At 53.5% G+C, this 17,083-nt stretch overlaps 1 protein-coding gene across 5 annotated transcripts in view; it reads right to left on the bottom strand.

Moving 5' to 3' along the window:
* The window catches only part of BCORL1 (BCL6 corepressor like 1), a 71,193-nt gene extending 60,181 nt beyond the window's left edge, over positions 1–11,012 (bottom strand). For 2 of the 5 annotated variants that reach the window (XM_072626326.1, XM_072626323.1), the window contains exons 1-3: positions 10,149–10,390; positions 9,509–9,590; positions 8,308–8,435 (exon numbers count right to left, since the gene is read on the bottom strand). The gene's annotated coding sequence lies outside the window, so the exon portion shown is untranslated. Of the gene's footprint in view, positions 1–8,307; positions 8,436–9,508; positions 9,591–10,148; positions 10,391–10,914 lie in introns of those variants that run through there. The other 3 variants (XM_072626325.1, XM_072626327.1, XM_072626328.1) reach the window with 3 other exon arrangements.
* Positions 11,013–17,083: the final 6,071 nt, after the last annotated feature.

Here is a 17,083-nt window from a genome sequence, read left to right as displayed (position 1 = left end):
TTTCAAAGTCATGCCATTGTTTTCAATGGATCACGGCTGGCCCGGTCTTGTGTTGCAAATTGAAGAACGCTGGGAGTGTACATACAAGTTCTAGCAAAGGAAACATGGAACCCCCCAACCCCATTGCTACAATTCCACTTTGGCCCATTAGCAGCTCCCCTTCCCTACCCACCCCCACCCCCAGCCAGCTCAGAAAAACTACCAAGAATGCAATGCAGAAGAGGTAGAGTTTCAGCATTAAATTAGCATTCCTTTCAATCAAAGCAATAACGATGTATGAGGTATGAGCTTTTAGTCTGGAGAATACTATCAGGACCCAGCTGACGGTTCTGGGGAGTTTTATACATGGTCTCCTCTTTGGCCCACTACAACCCTAGGGGGAGGGGGAGGATGCTATTATTATCCAGCGGAGCTGTGGAGAAGGAAACTGAGGCTCACAGACTAGCCTCAGGTCACTCGGCTAGGAAGGATCTGAACAGGCCAGCCAGGTGCTTTAAGTACTCTGGAGAAGCAGGAAAGACCAGGAAGAGGCTAAGAGGCTGAGGCCAGGGCAGAGTCCAGGTCTTTGGACACTAATGCTCTAGACCTATTCTAAACACCTTCCAAGGCCTGCTCAGTCCAGAAACAGTCCATCAATCACATAACAGAACCTAATGCCAATTTCCCCCATTTTAGAGAGGAGAAGGGGGGAGGGGTCCAGAGGCATATGAGGAGGGAGTGACTTGTCCAGAGTCACACAGCTAGTGAGCATCTGAGGAAGGAAAACAAGAGCTAAGGTGGGATTTGAACCCAAGTCCTTCTGACTCCAAATCCAGCCCTCTGGACCACTTCTTCCGGGTCTACTCTGTTCCTAAACAGTCCAGCAATCAGATGATCACATTTAACCCCAAAGCCAAGGTTAAGAAATTATTTCCTCTATTCAAGATCTCAGAGAACCTTCCTCTCCTCCCCCGGCTTCTATTTTATATCAGCTTACCTCTAGACCTTCCCCGCCTTAGCTCCTTTACCCCAAAGCCCAAGTCCACAATGGCTAACCCCAAGCTATGGCTAACCCCCAAGATGCTCCAGCAACTTCCTAAACCTATGGCTAAGCCCAAGGCTCCACCAACTGAATGGATCCATACCTCCCCTCCGGGCATTTCAACTCCCTCTGGGTATCTTCACAGTTCAGAATCTCCAATCCTTACCTTAACATTACTTCTCTCCTATTTGCAAATTTGGAGAATGGTAAGTCCCAGTCAATTCAACCAACAAGCATTCAATTGGGCTCCATTGTGTGAAGCACTGTCCTCACAGGTCACAGAGGAAGGGAAGGAGAAGGCAGTGAACATGACTAAATGCCTCAGACTCTAACTCTAACCCTAACCGTAAATGCGTGCTCCTACTAGGTGTCGAACTGCACTGAGGGCTTTTACAAAGATTCCCTCATTTGAGCCTCAGAAAAATCCTGAGAGATGGGTGCTGTTATTATCCCCACTTTACAAATGAGGAAACTGAAGCACAGGTTAAGTGACTTGCCCAGGGTCATATCACTAGGCAGTTTGAGGCTAGATTTGAATTCAGGTCTTCCAGATTCTAGGCCCAGGCTCTTCCTTGCTGTACAGTTGTTCAGCTCAAAGTTTTCCAAATTTTGTTTTGACCTGTGGGCCTCTGGATCCCTCCCCTGCCTCATACTTTCTGTTAAGGTCATAGTCTAATGGATTTCGGGTGGCAAGGGATGTTCTATAACTGAGGAAACTGAGGTTTGGAGAGGTTAAATAACTCGCCCAGGATTGCATAGGGAATAAAGAGCAGAATGGAGATTCAAATTCAGGTTCTCTGACTCCAAACCTAGTATGCTTTCTAGGATCATGGAGTCTCATAGTTAGAAGTGACCTCAGAAGTCGCCAAACTCCAGCTGGGTGGTGCAGTGCATATGGAGCTGGACTTGGAGTCAGGAAAGCCAGATCTTGCCTCCTATATTCAGTAGCTATATGACCCTGCCTAAGTGGTCTGCCTTGATTTCCCCATCTGTAAAAAGGGGATAATAGTACCCACCCTCCTAGAGTTGTGGTGGAGTTCAAATGAGATAATCTATGCAAAGCCCTTTAGTGAAAAGGCTAAAACCAGTCATAATGAAGCAGGGCCTCTCACAAATAGTCATCCCTTCACCTGAAGACCTCTACTAATGGTAGAGTTCATTACCTGAGGCAGCCTATTTGCATAGCTCTAATTCTTAGGAAAGGCAGGTAGGTCGCGCTGGACAAACTGCCCAGCCAGAGTGAGGAAGATTTCTCTTCATGAGTTCAAATCTAGCCTCAGACATTTACTAGCTGTGTGACTCTGGGCAAATCACTTCTCCCTGTCTGCCTCAGTTTCCTCATCTATAAAATGAGCTGGAGAAGGAAATGACAAACTCTCTAGTACCTTTGCCAAGAAAACCCCAAATGGGATCACGGAGAGTCAGACAAGACTGAAGCGAATGAACAACAACGAAATCCTTAGAAAACTTTTCATTATATTCCATGTGCCTAAATCCTCTTCTAATTCCCAGAAGCCAAACTGTGACCCAATACGTCTACATGCCAGCCCCACAAACACTGGAAACCTATCTTGTATCTTCTATATCTTTTCCAAGCTAACATACTGATTTCTTGCAATGATCCTTATATATAAGGTCACTTTTTGAATATACTCTAGCTTAAGGACCAGAGATATCATCTAACCCAGCCCTTTCATTTTAAAGAAGGGAAAAGTGACGCCCAGAGAGAAAACTGTCCAAGTTAACACAGGTAGGAAGTGAAGGAACGAGAATTCAAACCCAGATTCTCTGAGTGAAAGGTCAGTAAGCTGGCTACATATTAGCACCACAACATCTATCCTAAAATATGGCTCTCAGAATGGATCTTTCTGGATCATGACTGTCATTTAAAGTGTTAGTTTTGTGTCATTTGAAATTTTAATCAGCATGAATCTGGGCCTTTATCCAAGTGACTGAATAAAACGTTGAGTTACACAAGGTTGCAGAGAGAGCCAGGTGGCACTCCACTAGAGACCTTCCTCCTCATTAGCACTGATCCATTGATCTCAAACTATAAAATCCTCTATCTGGAGTTCAAAGCCCTTCATAGACAGTCCCTTCAAACCACCTTTCTAGTCTTCTTATACTTATACTCTTCGATCCAGTGATATTGGACTCCTAGATATTCCTCACTGGAGACATCTCCCACCTCCAGGCATTTTCCTGGATGACCCTTCATGCCTGGAAAGCTCTCTCTCATCTTCCACTCTCTGGCTTTCCATTAAGTCTTCTAAAATCTCACCTCCTCCAGGAAGCTTTACTCTAGTCTTCCTTAACCTTAAGGCCTTCCCACTGAGGTCATCTCCAATTTCTCTCATTTGTACCTAGTTGTTTGAACATTGTCTCTCCTGTTAGACTAGGAGCTCTTTGAGGGCAGGGACTGTCTTCTGCCTTTCTTTGAATCCTCACTGCTTAATATAGTGCCTGGCACCTAGCAGATGCTCAATAAATGTTTATGACCAATTGATTCAAATAGTTCTGAGCCTAGCACCCTCTGCCATCTACCCAGCACTGACATCTTTCCATCTCGCTCACACGACTATCCTTTCCAGGCCATGCCCAGTGTCTTGAGGAAATTGAGGCATGCTGGAATAGTCAGTAGATTGCCTTTCCCAAAGGCAAACTTTCACCTCCACCCAGGAGAGTCAGATGAGTCAATTGCTTACTCTAATTTTTCACTTGTTAAAGCCCCTTGTAACTTCTCCAAATCCTCCCTATTCTCTCATGAGTAGATCTCCACCGATGATGTCCCTTGCTTCTTGGATACTTACTCCTTACCAGCTCAATCTCAGCCATTCCCCAGACCAACCACCATGACCACAGTGAAGGGGAACTCACTACTCTTGGAGTCAACTCAGTTCACAGACGTTAGAGTTCAGAAGGACCTCAGAGATCCTGGAAAAGGCGATAGCTCAGCCTCCAAAGGAGAAAATGAAGCAAGACAGTTCTGTTAGAAAGTTCTTCGTTAAACTGGGTTCTAATCTGCCTCCCAGCTTTTGTTATGGAGGTTAAAGGATCTCCTCGATTTCCCGACTCCACTTTGGGAAACTCTCTCCTGGGAAGTTCAGGACCTCCCCTTAGTTCTTACTAGGACCTGCCATACAACCCCCCACCTGCCACTATCAATTACCACTTCCTTCCTCCCTCACTGTCCAGCCAATGCAAGAAGGCCTCCTTTTCCTGCCTTCTCCCTTTGCCCTATCACATAGTCAAGTCATTTTCTCCCCTCTCATCCTGTCCCCTTGAAGGAATTTACCCTCCTCTTCACCTTCCCCCACCAACTACCACCAGACCAATGAGGCTGTAAGAGTTTATGTCATTTGGAATGGTCTGAATATTCTGCCCCCCCATCCCCCTTGCTTCAGAAATCCTACACTAATAGAAGCAGAGACAATCTAAGAGAAACAATAAGTAACAAAAAATAGTGCGGAGAACTGGCTTCCAAGTCAGGAGAACCGAGTTTTGGACCTGATTCACTGTGTGACCTTGGGTCAGTCTCTTCCTCTCTCTGGGTCTCAGTTTGATTCTGTAGATGAGTGCATGGGAAGAGGTTACCTCTGAGATTATTCCTGCCAGCTCTGACATTCAGTGATAAGAACCCCAAATTGTGATCATGATTCTCCAGAACCTTCCCTTCCTGTCCCCCAGGCTTTCCTGTGACAATTTGGCTCCTCTAGGTGGAAAAAAGGCATCTTGTCTCTTCATTCCCCTCTGTGAGTTCCTGTTGGATGCCTTTTCCCCAGGATCACCCTCCTCTCATCTGCCCCAACCAGGACCCCAGCAGAGTGGCTTCCTGGGCCCAAGGCAGGAAGCCAAGCTCTGGTTAGCTTCACTCCCTCCATGTTGCACACCTCCACCCCCCACCCCCACCCCCCCATTCCATGGCTGTGCTCTCTCCTTTCTCATTGGCCTCTCAGAAAGAGCTGTTTTTCCCTAGGCCCTAATTCAGACATCCCTGTCACCAGCTCTCAGGTCCTCCTCTCCCCCTCCCCCATCAATCACTTCCTGAATCCCATTCTTCTAAGTTCTAGAATGGAAATTCGCCACCCCCCCCCCTTGGCAAAAATCATTACTGCCCACTCCACCTAGCCCTGTGTGGCCAGGCCCAGAAACTCATGTTCTGCCCAGTCCCAAAGCTCACCACGTGCCTCTCAAACTATATGCACCAGGCAGCAGCCTGAGTAAGAAGTCTTTAGGGCTTTCCTGATCCCCCCTTGGTAATTCATTCTTCTCAACTACCCTTTCTCATACTGTCCTTCTCTTTCTGCTCACCCCCAGGGATGCTATGCAGGTCAACACCCTCCCACCCCCACACCTTTCCCACTCCTCCCCATATTCTATCTCCATAGTCCACTAGCTCTTGTGACCGACATTCTGTTTACTTTTCTCCAAACATCATTGATCTGAGCCTACCTAGCTTCTTTTCCCCAGACCTCAGCCCTGTCTTCTCAACACCAGAGAAGCTTGGCTGGCCAGGTCTTTTTGTGTGAGTCTGTCTGTACAAGTTGTGTGTGTGCTGCCACCTTGCCCCCCCCCCTTTAGTCTAAGACTCTATCCAGTCCACTCCACCCTCTCCCTACCCCCACCACCTCAGTTCGTTTTCTCTCTCTCTCTCTCTCCCTCTCCCTCTCCTTCTAGACTGATGGTCAAAGACAGACTCGGAAGCTGAATGAATCTGGAGTGCCATTTCTTTACCACAGCTCCAGCTCGGAATTTCTCTGACAGTCCTGGAAGTGTCCTTTCAGGGATAAACCCCAAATCAAAGTGCCCTAAGACCATGCCACACATGCCTTTCTTCCATCCAGAGGCCACAGACTACAGGACCTGGTGGCCTACCTGTGTATGGGGACCCTCTAACTTCTTATCCCCTTTTCCTCTGGGGGCCTGTGCGGGAACTATCTGTGACTCCCCCCAAACTGCTGCACCTCTAAACAAATTATCGCCTGTTTCTGAGTAGGGCTGGGCAGGCAGCCGTGACTGAACTGGGTCACTGGTGGCAGGCCCAGGTTGCTGCCCCCCCAAATTGATCACATCCTTACACATAACACCAGGTTTTGCAGCTCCTTCTCCTTAAAATGGATCAAATCTTTGTATAAATCCCCCTCCCCTCCAATAGTCTGCTGTTGTTCTGAGGGCCCCTCCCAGCTTTGGCCCGGACGCCCCTCCTGTCGGTCTTCCTCGCTCTGAGACCCCAGCACTCCAGGCCTCCTCCCCCTCCCCCTCCCCTCCCCTTGCTTCCATCCACGATTCCAGATCCCTCTCTGGGCCCCGGTGCCCTCCTCGCAGTCGGCTCAGTCCCATTTAGGAGCCCTGGGCGAAGACTCTGCACCACCTTCCCCCCACCCCCCAGCCCCGTCTCGGGACCCCACCCACCCCTCCGTCCGCTCGGCTCTGTTCCGTCCTGTCCCTTCGTCCCTTCCCCCCTTCCTCTCTCTCTCCCAGCACCTCGTCCGTCCTCCATGCACTCGGCCCCCGGGGCTCCTTGTCTTCTTCGTCCCCGCTCGCTCGTACCGCCCCCCGTCGGGGACTCCACCCCCCGCTAGCCCCCGCCCCCGGGACAGCCCACTCCCCACGGCCCGGCCGTTGCCGGCGCCCTCTGGCCCGGCACGGGACTCCTCCGGGCCTCCCCTTCCCCGCCCAGCGCCCCGCGGCGGCGGCGGCAGCGGCAGCGGCCGCGCGGGCGAGCAGCGGCAGCAGCAGCAGGAAGAGCAGCAGCAGCCGAAGCAGCGGCGGCGGCGGCGGCAAAGGCGGCGGCGGTAACAGCGGCGGCAGCGGCGGCGGCGCGGCCCCGCCCCGGCCGGCCCGGCCCCGCCCCGCCGCCCCACGCCCCGCCCGGCCCCGCCGCCCGATTTCGCCCCCCAAACCTGGCTCGGGGATCCCCCTCCCCCAGCCCCTCCAAAGCCGGTGCCGCCTGCCCGCCCTTCCGAAGCGAAGCCGACCGGGGCCATACCGAGCTATCTATCCCTTCCTTTCCTCTCTTCCCCTCCCCTCCCCAAGGGCGGCAGTAATTTGCCCCTGCTCCCCCCCACCCCAACACACACCAGCCCGGCCTGGGGCTCCGGTGTCCAGTCCTCCTCCTCCATTCCTCCGCTTAGGAGGTGGGAGGGGCGCTGCCAAGTGGTACCTTCTTATGGCCAGGGCTGAGGGCAACTACCTCGATTTCCGTAGGGTCCAACCTCTCTCAAATACAGCCCTGCTTCTAAGAGGGTCTCCAGGGCTGTACAGGGGAAGGGAGCCCAGGTGGTTCCTAGCCACCCTTGCTTTCTTTCCAAGGGGCTCAGGTAATTGTCCCTGACCCCAGAAGATTACTCCCGATCCACCCCCTCCCCAAACAAGCGCCCCTCCTTCCTTGCTGGCTCTGCACCCCCGGAAGGAGGGGCCGCAAGCACACTAGCAGGGTACACCCTTCGTTAAAGGGTAGGGGCTATTTTCTCTGTCACCTTCAACGAAACCCTGTCAGACCACCGACCACTCCCCCCACCCACTCCCCAGGCCGACGCCTTCCTTCTCCCTCTTGCCCTGCTGCCCAGCCCATCTAGGGCCCGGAGCACCGGGCAAGTTGCGGGATGCAGCCCTCTCTCCCCCTCCGCCTTGCACCCAACACCTCGTCTTCCAGGTAGCGGGGCCACCACATCACCCCCTGCCCGTTTCCATGGAGACCCCCGCCCGGCCGGAGAGGAGGCTCTGATCCGCGGCTCGGCTCCTCTCCCGCAGGGGAACAAGTCTCACCTGGCCTGGGGTGGGGAGGACTGGGGTAAGAGCAAGGCTGGGAAATGGAGTGGAGTACCCTGGAGTGGGGTGTCCCGGGGGAGAGGAGGGGCGGGGCGCGGGCACAGCCCCAGCCCCAGGAGAGCGCAATGTCCGGGGACACAGAAAAGAGAAGGACGCCGCCCGGCTGCCCGCCCGCCCACCGGTCCCTGGGCTAGGAAGAGCGGCGGTGGGGCAGGGGCTCGCTCGGATGCGAGTGAGCGGAGTGAGGCGAGGCGAAAAGCCCGGGAGCCCAAGGAACGTGCTCCAAAGGTGGAAGAAATTTCGGGAAAAAAAAAAAAGACGCACCTGTTCTCGGGTCGCCTGGGCTTGGCTGGGCTCGGTTGGGCTGGGCTGGGGAGCTCAGCTCAGGCCGCCACCCCGGCTCCCTTTGGCTGCTGGCCCCAGCCCCGGCGACGCCGCAGCTCACTGCCCGCTCGGCGCGCGTACCGCCCTAAGCCCCCCTGCTCAGCACCACCGACCACCAACCAACCACCAACCTCCAGCTCGGGCTCCGGCTCGTCCTCTTCTCCTGGTGCTCCTTCTCCTCCTCGCCGTCCTCCTCTTCTTCCTCCTCTTCCTCCTCCTTCCTCTCGAGGCTGGCTGGCGGCGGGTCGGACTCTAGGAACTGCCAGGGGAAGAAGGGAGGGCTCAGCAAAGCTGAGGGGAGGCAGAGACACACACTGGCAGCCGCGGCAGCCAGCGAGCCAGCGAGCGAAAGAGTGAGGGGGAGAGAGGAGCGGAGCGCTGTATCTCTGTGCGTGCGCGTATGTATGTGTGTATGCGTGTGTGTATGTGTGTGTGTATGTGTGTGCGAGCACAGCCTTCGGAGTGGGTGCCGGGCGCGGAGCGCGACGGGAAGTGCAGTCCGGCCGGCGCCACGAGCCCCGCTGTGCCCCACTCTGGGAGACTACAGCTCCCAGAATGCCCCAGGTTTGAGGTGGGGGGAGAAGAGGAGTAGGGGGGAGGAGAGAGGGAGGGACAAGAGCAGGGAGCAAGCGGCGGCGAAGGGGGCAGAGCCAAAGCAGCCCCAGTGACACTGGGAGGGGAGGAGAACGGGGGGAGAATGGGGGGGGGGGGGGGAGAGTTGATCGCTGTGCGGACGGAGCGGATTCCGGAGAGGGAAAGGGAGGCAGCGGTGGCTGCAGCAAGCCGGGCAAGGAGCTAGACTCCCGAGAGAGACAGAGGGTTGCTCTCGATCCAAACGGGTGGAAGAGACGCACGCCCCCCCTTCCTTCCAGACACCCCAGAAAGGGAGAGAATTAAGAAGGGAAGAGGGCAGAGGAAGAAAGGTGGGAGGTCATTGCCCCAGAGCTAGGGGGTCTCTTTCAATGTTTTCTTCCAAGCCCGCTGTCCCCCTCCGCTCCCAGCGCCCGCACTTTGCTGGGCCCCTTGGTGCCCAATCCAGTGTGCAGATCCCGAGACCCGAGACCTCCCCCGCCGGGCAGCACTGAGCAGTCGCACTCAGTCCCCTCCTCCCTGGGGCCTGAGGGAGGCTCCCCTAGCTGGCTGGGCGTGACTCCCCCCTTCCTCTGACACCCTCCCCCCGTAGTCACCACCCCCCAGCACTATCTCCCCCCCCAAAAACCTTCTTGCTCTGGGCGGAGCTCCTCTTTTCTCCCCACCCCTCGGGAAACTGGAGTCACTCCGGAGGGGCTTCCCCATCCCCCCTTATTCTTGCACCCCCCGCCACGGCCTTACCTAAGTAATTCTGGGGGCGACTCGAGTTTCAGTGGTGACCACTTTCCTCTTACGAGACTGACCGTCCTCAGGCACGCAGAACCTTTGAAGAAACAGGGAGACGCATAAATACCCCTCTTCTTTTCTTCCGATTCCAGTGGAAATAGCTGCGAGGAAAGGGGGGCGGTGGGAGGGGGAATCCTAATCCCTAATCACCCATCCCAGGCGCAGATATACGGGGATTCGTCCCTATCCTTGAAATCCATCAAATCCCTGTTGTAGGAATGGGGGGGAAACATTGGATCAGGAGAGATGATACAGACCCCAGCGTTTGGGAGACTTGATCCGATACTGGATCCAAGGAGAAGGAGGCGTAGACGATCTGAATAAAGCTGTCGCCCGCAGGAGGGGAAATCTGCCCCACCTGCCCCCCACTTCCCCAAGCCTCGCTCCTCGGGGAGAATCAGCTGGGCCAAGGGGTGAGAGAGAGGGCCAGCAAGCCCCAGGGCTGCCTCGGGGCGGGTGGGCGCCTCTTGCTTCAAGAGGAGACTCCAAATGCCGAGGGTGGGGGGCCACGGGGGGCCAGCACAATCCGAGGCGGCGTCTGGACTCTTCCCGGAATCACCTCCCCGAACACCGTCTAACACTCGTAGTTGCTTACCAGTCAATCCCCTGTCCGTCTTAGCGAGCGAGAGGCGGGCGGTCGGGGCCGGGAAGCCCAGGGCACAAACTCCGCGGAAGCTGGCCTTCTCCGCCGGGCCGGCCGCCCGCCGCAGCCGCCGCCGCTGGCCTCGCTCTCTCACTCCGTCCCTCCCTCCCTCCGCTCCGGGCCCCGAGGAGAAGAAGGAGGAGGAGGAGGCAGGCAGGCAAGCAGGCAGCTAGCTACCTTCGCTCTGGCCGGGTCCGGACCCTGAGCCTAACTACACGCCCCTAGCCTACCCCACCCCCTGCTCCCCCTCCCCTCGCGCCCGGCCCTGCCCCTCGCACCGCCCCGCCCTAGTCCCCGGTCCGGATCCCAGCAAGTGCCCCGGGCTCGGGCTCACTCCCCCCCCCCCCCCCCCGGGGCTGGTCCAGCCCCGCCTCATCTATCCCCACCCCCCACAGACAGAAAAAGAAAGCCTTGGCCACTTGGCGCCCCAGCTCCCTTGGGGGTTCGGTTCGGCCCCCTAGCCTGGGTTCGGGTCGGTGTCCGACTGTCTAGACGACCCCAGGCCTGGCCTGTTGCCCAACCTCCCCCTCCCCCGCGCGGTCCAGGTCCAGGTCCGGTCTGGCCCTGCCCGCTGCCTCCCTCCCTGCACGAGGGCTCGGTCCACGCAGGCTCCCGAGCAGGGCGGAGGGTGTCTCGGCTTGCAAGTTTCTTTCTTTCCCCCCACCCCCGCCTCCGCCGGGCCGCTCCCCGGGGACTCAACCCCGCGGCGCCCCCTCACCTGGGCAGCGCCCCCAGTCGCTGGCGCAACTTTCCTCCTCACGCCGGGGAAGCGGGGAAGGGAGGCAGCGGCGGTGGCGGCGGCGGCGGCGGAGGGAGGGGGGGGCTGGGATCAGGCCGCTGAGCTCGGGGAGGACACGTGGGGGAGGAGGGGGAAGAAGGGGGGACGGGCCTGCTGTTCTCGGGGCCCCCCCAGCCGGCTCTAGAGAAGTCGGAACCTCTCTGGGTCACCGCAGACCCCGCACGGGCCACCTCGGGGGCCAGTCCGGGGATCCGAGGGGGTGGGGGGACCGCGAGCAACGCCGCTGGCGGCCCGAGAGCTTTACGTGCGCCTCTCCCCCGTTTTCTACGGGAACCGGGGGTGGGGGGAGAGGGACGCTTAGAGGGTGGTAATTCGGCCTTGTATTCAGGAGGGGGGAGGAAGCCCCCGCCGAACGCCCCGCCCCGCGCCGCCCCCCTCCGGGCTCCCCGCACACCCACCCGAGACGGCCTCTGTGCGTGGCTCCGGCGTTGGGCACTGAGGACGCCCGCGGGCGCAGCCCTAGCCCCTGCGCTGAAGTGGGACAGGTGCTGGGGAAGGGAAAATGCCGGGGCTCGCCTCGCCTAGCCTCTCCTCGCCTCGCTTCGGCCCGGCCCACCCCTCGTGGAAGGCTGGCCCGCTGCAAAGCCCCTGGCCGGCCCTCCAAGTCAGGGTTGAGTCTTGGGGGAGGAGGGGGGAAGAGGGAGGAGGAGAGGGATGAAAGGTTGGTATAGAAAGAGCTTGCCCGCATCTGTGGGCAAGAAAGCCCCGGCTCTCAGAGCCCTCGGTCCCCTCCACCCAGCCTCCGAATGCGCCAGTCCCCAGCCTTTCGCCCTAACTCCCCACCTCGAGAAACACATTACATATGTGTTTATTATACAAACGCATCCCAGGGATTTCTGGATTGCCAAGCTTTCGGGCCACGTTCAAACTCGGATGACTTTACAACTCTGAGAAGGAGAGCTTGAGAAGAAAAGCTAAGAGCTAGCTGCCTGCCTGTCTTCTAGCCTTCTGTGCAGCTCCAACCTGGAGGGAGGATCGGGGACTTCAAAGGCATCACCTCAGCTGGCTGAAGGGTGTTAGGGGAGATTGTGAGCACTTCCTGGAGTGCTCGGTGCTTTGTAAAATGAATGTTCCACAAATTGGCAGGAATGTTAACTACATATACATATAGATATACGTGATCGTGTATACCTACACACAGATATAAACCAACTGGAGGTTGGGTTGGACTGGGAAGATTCCTCCCCAGAATGCCACCTTCCTCTCTCTTCTTTCCCCTTTTTGCCTTGTCCTGGGCCCAGAGGTTCCAATCCTTTGCTAACAATCTCTTCTGCTGAATGGGATGCCAGACAACAGTGCATCCTGGTGAGCCTTCCCCTGGTTTCAGCAAGGACCAGGAATGTTTTTGTGGAGGGCAAAGTGGGGGGATGGGTCTTCAGGGGCTCCTAGGGCTAGGCCAAGATCATCTTCTGTCTTGGTTCTTCTTTGCTCTTGCCCAAGGCCTTAAGTCCCATTCCCGCATGCTAACTTGGCTCTCACAAACTTTCCAGCACATTCCTTTGTAGTGCCTACATAAGACTTACTCTATTTCTCCATCTTGCTTTTCCTCCAGGGCCAGATCCACGTGAAGGAGTCCTCACCTTTTCGGCTGCTGCTTCCCCCATTCTTCTCCCAATTTTGTCTACACATCACAAAACTGAAGTGGATATTTGGAAATAATTGGGTTGCTTTGGCTAATATTGGCAGCCAAACTGGTTTTATAAATCAAATTTAAAGACTGCTTTGGAGTCTGATAAATCAAGTCCCCCACCTCAAATCACCCTGATTTAGACTGGCTGTCTACATGAATTTGAATTAACTAGGTAATTACTGGGTTTCTACTCTGTTACATCTTGGGGTGACCTCCAGATACCTACACGTTCCTGCTCATGTTTGCACTATATGTTCTGGCCAGTTCAAATTAATTCAACATTCATAGAAGATTGGAACTGGGAGGGACTTTAGCATCTGGTCCAATCCCCTTGATTTACAAAGGAGGAAACTGAGGCCTAGAGAAATTAAGTGACTGGCCACTCAATCATGCAGTGATAAAGTTGGGATTCACATCTAGGTACCCGGATTCCGAACCACAGTGATCTTGCTACCTGATCCCCGATTTCCTAGGCTCTTATTCTGTGCAGAGTTCATCTTTCACCATTTTACAGCATCCATATTCTGAAGAAATGAGAGTTGAAGTTATTTCATGGCTTAAGCTCTTGGGTTATCAAGGACTCTTGCTAGGGTTCAAAGCTTCCTGACCCACAGGTGAAGGCAAGAAATCAGGAGCTATAAGTAGCTGTGTAGACCATTTTGAAATACGTTAGACAGTCATGATTTCTTCACCACCCAGAACCCTAAGATACCAAATGACTCCCTTTCAGACATATTGTTTTCCTTATTCTCTCTCCCACCAATAAAATCTGACCCAGTCCTGGACTGTACTCACCATAAGGATCATCAACCAGTCTGACTGTATAGAGGCCTAAGGATAACAGTGGCCCAGGCCCTGCCATCTAACAGCTTAGCAGACAAAGCAGGAAACTAGGCAGTCCATGCACAATTGAGGCCCCAGACCAATCTCAGCCTGAATTCGAAGGATAATTGCTTTAGTCCTCTGCTTTGTTCTGCAATCACAAGCCTTGTTGCTCTGATAAAATATACCAACCCCATGGCCCCCCCAATAAAATCCAGGAGGGGGGAGACTTAAACCTAGAGCATAAAGCAAGCTTGAATCTTCTTGGAGTTTGGTCATTCTCTCCCCTCCCATCATTAATAATGACTCCCATTTCTCTAAGGCTTTTAATGTTTACCAAGTACTTTTCCTCCCAGCCCCGCCCCCACCACACCACATAACTGGAACACTCATAGTTATCCCCATTTTATAGAAAAGGAAACTGAGGCTTTGAGGTGAACATGGAAAGGGGGGAAAATGCAATCGACTTCACTATGCAATCCCAAGCCCTTGGCACCCTGTGGATGGAGCTAGCCCAAGAGTTAGAGACTCAAGCTATAGCTATACTGAATTGGTATGTTTGGGGGGATGGTATTTGACCCCTGCACTAAAAAGCCCCCGCTGTTTATGTACTTAATAGCCCTACTGCACGAGGAACACAGTAGGAAAAGCTGAGGTTACAAAGAACACAGAAGACATGGTCTCCTGCCCTCCAAGCGCTCCCAGCCTACATGGGGGGGCAAAACATGGGAGTAATTGAACTCTGTAAACAGCCTGCAACCTTTCTAGATTTTACAGTCAAAGGGGGGGGGGGAATGGAAAGAAAGCCAAGAATAACATCAGAGACCTTTCTTTTCTCTTTGGGCTAGGCCCCTTCCAGCTGTCCTTTTGCTCCCAGCCCCACCCCCACCCTACGACTGCTGGGGGCTTTACAGAAAAAAAAAGAGGCTTTTTTTTTTTAAAGCAGAAAAGTACGTTAAAGAGCAGGAGTGTACTAGAGTCTGCCTGGGGAAAGACTGGGGGATGGAAGGGGTGTGAGGGTACCCTAAGAGGGGAATCCTGAGTGAACGAGGTATCAAAGTGAGGAGTCTGGCATGTGTGGGTCCTAGAAAGGTACTCCAGGCTCATATCAGCTTCTGTCCCTCCCCCTTTGCCCCTCAACCCTCCCCCCATGTCCCTGTATTAACGAAGCATCTACTGTGTTCAGAGCATAGTGTTGGTCACTGAAGGAGATACCAGGTTTAGGTAGAGCCTTGGCTCTCCTCCTGTGGTGGTCCCAGCCTCACATGGAGATCAGTCACTAACACAGAGCACAGGATTACACAGTACAGCCAAAATTGAATTCATTTCCACTCCTTTCATACATACCCCACCACCACTAACCCTTCCTCCAAATTCCCTCAATCTTCATCATCCAGGTTTAGACCCTTGTTGTCATTTTCAACTCTTGCCTCTCCCTTGCTCCCCATATCCAATCAGCCCTCCACATCTCTGCCATCCATTCCCTTCTCATCACTCACAGGTCACCTTGACTAGTGTAACAGCTTCCTAATTGGTCGCCCAGCTTCCAATCTTTCCTCCCTCCAACCCATCCCACATACAAGTGTGAAAATAAACTTCTAAAAACACTGATCCACCATGTCACGCTCTCCTTCAAGAAACTTCAGTGACTCACTATTGCCTTAAGGATCAAATACAAACTTCTCCAAAGAAAGTTATAAAGTGACCAAGAACAGGCATGGCCCTAACAAAGACCTATTTTACAGAGGTATTTGGAGGAGGAATTGGGGAGGAGGCCCATGGTTGGGGAATACTGTATATATTGGCACATATTTTTTCAATGGATTCATCAATTTTGCTAAAAAAAATTTTCTCTGCTTTTTTTTTTTAATTATAAGGGATGCCTCTCTAAGATGGGGGTGGGTAAGGGATACAGGAGGAAATCTAGGGAATAGAAAAACCAAAGATATCAATAAAAATTTATTTTAAAAATGTTTGAAAGCCCTTCCCAATCTGGCACACCTACTTTTCTGGACTGATTTCATATTTCTCCCCTTCCATGATTATACATATAGAAGGCCCACACAGGCCTTCGGGCTTTCTTGACCTCAGCACTCTATCCATGGCCTCCAGACCTTGGACGGGCTACCCTCAGGGACACCTGCACAGAACTCTATACAGTCTGGCCTCTTAGAATCCCAAGTTTCCTCCAGGCTCAGGTCGCGTGCCACCTCTTTCCTGCCTCTCTCTTCTCTTCCCCCAGTTGTTATTCCTTCTTTTTGTTGTCAAAGTATCTCACCCTTTTCTGTTTATGTTTTTATCCCTGGGTACAATACAAGTTCCCTGAGGGTAGGTACTGTTTTTCTTAGAAAAGAGGAGTTGGAATCCAGGACTTTGTAAACTTAGGGCCTGGCACAGTATATTTTATAGAAATGTTTTCAAGAAATTTGGTTGAAAGGATGAATACATAATCTTTTTTAAAAGAATGGATATATTAGAGAGATGCAAACAAAATGCCTGATGAGCTCCGAGGGTCTAGGCTGCCCTGCCTGGGCAAGGAGAGCTTCCTGGAAGAAGGGCCATTTGAGTGAACTTTAGAGGTTAGGCAGGTATTCAATGGGCTGAGAAGGGAAGGGAGGGCACTCCAGGCATGGGGAGGCATTCTGAATAAAGGCACAGTGGTAGGAGGAAGCAGGGTGAGTTGGGGGGGCGGGACAAGAAACCAATAGAAGATAAGACTGGAGAGATAGGGTGACACCAGGCATATATTTTCCATGCCAGGAAGCAGTGGCACTAAACAATCACATGATGAGATTCCCCATTAGTAAGATCAGCTAGAGACTGTTGCTAAAATTCAGGTAGGTAGAGGAGAGCAGCAGAGTGGCCTTCTAGGCAGAGGGTACTCCTCTTACCTGGGGAGAATCCAGTTATCACCATTAAGGTCAGTACCCAGGGAATGCAGGTCCTAGACCTCATCTTCTTAACTTCTTTGGGTTTTTATGGCCTAAACCTGTGGCCCTCTAGGTTCTCAAGTGAAACCCTTTGACTGAATCCAAACTTCATGTTTTGTGTGAAGGCCACATGTAGCCTCGAGGTCACAGGTTCCCCACCCCTGGCCTAAACCAAACTAGATTGGATTCTGACCTTTTTATCTCTTCTACTTTTCAGAAATTTGGAGGTTTATTTTTAACAAGCTCATGACACTCATTATCTCACTTGATCTTCATGACAATCCTGTAAAAGTAGGGAGCACAGATAATTATTCCCATTTTACAGATGAGGAAATTAAGGCTCAGAGAAAGGGACTTGTTCAAGTTTACAAAGAGAAAGGTTGAACCACGCAGCTGGGATAGGAACCCAGGTGTCTGAGTTGGTGCTGAAGGTAATGCTCTACCTGCTGCTCCTTTTGATCCGAAGGCCCTGGACAATATGGCTCCCACCTACCTTGACAGCTTTGCCTCACATAGCCTGCTCTCTTGTTCTCTTCCTTCTAGCTGAATGGGAGGCAGTTTTTTCCAGTCTGCAACCTTCCACCTCCTGGCTCCATTTCTTTGGGCAGGTGGTCTCCTACCTGGAATGCCCTCCCTCACATCTGTCCCCTAGAGTCCCCCCATTGCTTCCAAGCCAAGTTCAGCAAATCACCTTCAGCCAAGGGGA

The sequence above is a fragment of the Notamacropus eugenii genome, chromosome X (assembly GCF_028372415.1).
Source record: "Notamacropus eugenii isolate mMacEug1 chromosome X, mMacEug1.pri_v2, whole genome shotgun sequence".
In the NCBI taxonomy this organism is placed as follows: domain Eukaryota; kingdom Metazoa; phylum Chordata; class Mammalia; order Diprotodontia; family Macropodidae; genus Notamacropus; species Notamacropus eugenii.
The sequence above is the reverse complement of the archived record's forward strand: the minus strand, read 5'-3'. Positions and strand labels throughout refer to the sequence as shown.